At 46.6% G+C, this 2,671-nt stretch overlaps 1 non-coding gene and 1 pseudogene across 1 annotated transcript; both read left to right on the forward strand.

Annotated features, from left to right (window-relative positions):
* The first annotated feature begins 818 nt into the window (after nt 1-818).
* Nucleotides 819-904, forward strand: LOC142457658 (small nucleolar RNA SNORD86). The gene has a single exon (XR_012786356.1). It is a non-coding gene; the product is annotated as a small nucleolar RNA SNORD86 (small nucleolar RNA).
* Nucleotide 905: 1 nt separating this feature from the next.
* LOC142455959 (uncharacterized) lies at nt 906-1,709 on the forward strand (annotated as a pseudogene).
* Nucleotides 1,710-2,671: the final 962 nt, after the last annotated feature.

A 2,671-nucleotide genomic window follows, 5' to 3' on the forward strand; every position in this document is an offset into this window, starting at 1 on the left:
CCTAGTACCTAGGTTAGAACCATGCCAGGAATTTCCATAAAACAAGAGGGAAAAGATCAGATCCAAATTAGGGTGGGGGTCCGGGGCTGAATGAACCAAGCATGGGAGAGACGATCATTTAAATGCTAATAAACATAGGAGAGGTTAATATGCAAATTAAAGCAGAGTTGCCAAGAACTCCCAAGCTGGGAACAACCCAAATGCCCATCAATAAATGAAACAAATTAATATGTATACAGTAAGTGCTATTCAACAATAAAAAGGAATGAACTCTGAATGTGCACACCTGCCAGAAACATTAGGCTTAGTGAAAGCCAGACACAAATTCCACTTTCATGAAATCTGCAACAAGCAAAAGTCATCTGTAGGGGATAGAAATTAGACCAGTGGCCAGAGGGGCTAGAATGTATTGCCAAGGCTAGAAGGGAGCTCTTGGGGTTGAGGGAAATGTCTTATATCTTGGTTAGGGCTATGCTTACAGGTATATACATTTGGGAAAACTATTAAAATGTGTGTTTAAAATGTGTTAACATTGTTGATTATAAACTATACCTGGATAAAGGGCAGTCACTTGTTATAATAACTATCTATTACAGAGGAAAAACCAAGAGACCCAATGAGATATATAGCAAAATGTCATTTGTATAAAATAAACAAAATTAGAAAATGGGCCAGAGACATGAATGAACATTTCGCTAAAGAAGAGAGATGGATGGCAGGTAAATTCTAGAACAGTTTTTCAACATCACTGGCCACCAGGGAAATGCAAATTCAAAGCACAATGAGAGGTCACTAAACACTTAATAAAAAATACACAGAATCACAGTGATGGCTGACCAGGGCCCCTGACCCATGCAGGCCTCTGCTGTGGGAGTGATGGGCCAGCCCTGGTGTCTGAGTGATGCCCAGGGCCCAGCAAAAGGGACCAAGCTTGCAGAGCCCTGAAGACTAGGGGAAACACCCCTAAATACGGACTCATTTTCCACTCTACCTTCATTGGCCGAGCAGCTGCCAAGAACAAAGGCCGCATCTCCTGATACCTGGCAATCGAGTATAGCATTGCCTCTCAGGTTGATTGTTTCTCTGGGGTGCCCACAAGTGTATTTGGGGAAAAGCTTCGCGAGCAAGTCGAGGAACAACTCTCCTTCTACGAGACCAGGGAGGTCCCCCGGAAGAACCTGGACATGATGAAGGAGGCAATGGTTCAGGCGGAGGAGGTCGCTGAGGAGATGACTAGAAAGCTGGAGAAGCGGGAGAAGAAACGCTTGAAAAAGGAAAAGAAGCGACTGGCTGCCCTTGCCCTTGCGTCTCAGGAAAACAGCAGTGCTCCTGAGGAGTGTGCGGTCCCTGAGCAGGAGACCAACGGGGAAAGGCCCAAATAGAAGAACAAGCAGAGGGCACAGGAGGCTCCGCAGGAAAATGAATTTGAAGACCCAGCTCTCTCTGCTCTCCCCAAACCCAAGAAGAAGAGCTCGAAGGAGGAGCTGGTCAGCAGTGACCCAGAAGGGACACCTCTCCCCAAGAGGAAGAAACTGAAACCTCTCCTCAGAAAGGAGCCTGCATGTGACCCTCAGGAGGCAGCAAATGGCGGGAGCTTCCCAAAGAAAAAGAAGCAGCTCCCTGCGAAGGGGGAGCCCGCCAGCAGTGGACCCGAGGAGGCGGCTGCTAGCAGCAAGAGCAACAGCACTAGGAAAAATAAAAAAATTTAAAAACCAGCCCAGGAAGATTAAAATGGACATTCCCTCTCAATAAACGACTTGACAACAACAACAACAACAAAATACACAGAAAACTCACTGCTAAAGAGGTGATCCCAACTCCTAGCGACCTTATAGAGCACGGTAGAACTAACTGCCCCTGGAGTTCCCGAGGCTCCTAAGCCAGCCGGTCTCCACCTTCCTAAGGCCGCGACCCTTTCATACAGTTCCTCCTGTTGTGGCGATCCCCCCCACAACCATAAAATCATTTTTGTTGCTACTTCATAACTGTAATTTCACTACTCTTATGACCCGGGCGACCCCTGTGAAAGGGTCATTAGACCCCCAAAGGGTCGCAACCCACAGTTTGAGAGTAGAACGTCTCATTTCCTCCCTCGGAGCAGCTAGTGGTTTCGAACTGTGCTTAGTGCGTGATAGCCCAACACATCATCACTGTATCACTGTGCTTCCAGGGCGCCTGCAAACACCTATCAGAATGAAGAATGACGAAAAGTATAAAAGGCGATACCACTGCCTGCGAATGGAGACTTGAAGCAACCGAGTCTCTCTCTCACACACTGCTGGTGGTAGTGTGAAATGACACACTCGCTTTAAAAACAGGGTGGCAGACTCTTAAAAGCCTACACAAGCACTCTCATAAGACCGAGCCAGCACACTGCGGACACATAATCCAAAGAAATGAAAACGAAGGTTTGCACGAGAGGCCCTGTGCAGCGTTATTGGTGGAAGGCGAGATGGAAACAGCCTGCGCACCCAATGGGTGAATGATGCAAATGGGGTACCGTGCCACCGGAGTGCTGCTACCCAGCAATCAAAGTGAGAAAAGTACAAAAAATGTTTTAAACCTCTTGAAAAATTTTAAATTAATACATGAGTGGAAAAAAGCCATTGCCAAATATTCGATGAATGACATTATTGAGATGACAAAACGATCTCAAAGAGGAGGAAGATAG

Source organism: Tenrec ecaudatus, chromosome 9 (assembly GCF_050624435.1).
Source record: "Tenrec ecaudatus isolate mTenEca1 chromosome 9, mTenEca1.hap1, whole genome shotgun sequence".
Lineage (NCBI taxonomy): Eukaryota > Metazoa > Chordata > Mammalia > Afrosoricida > Tenrecidae > Tenrec > Tenrec ecaudatus.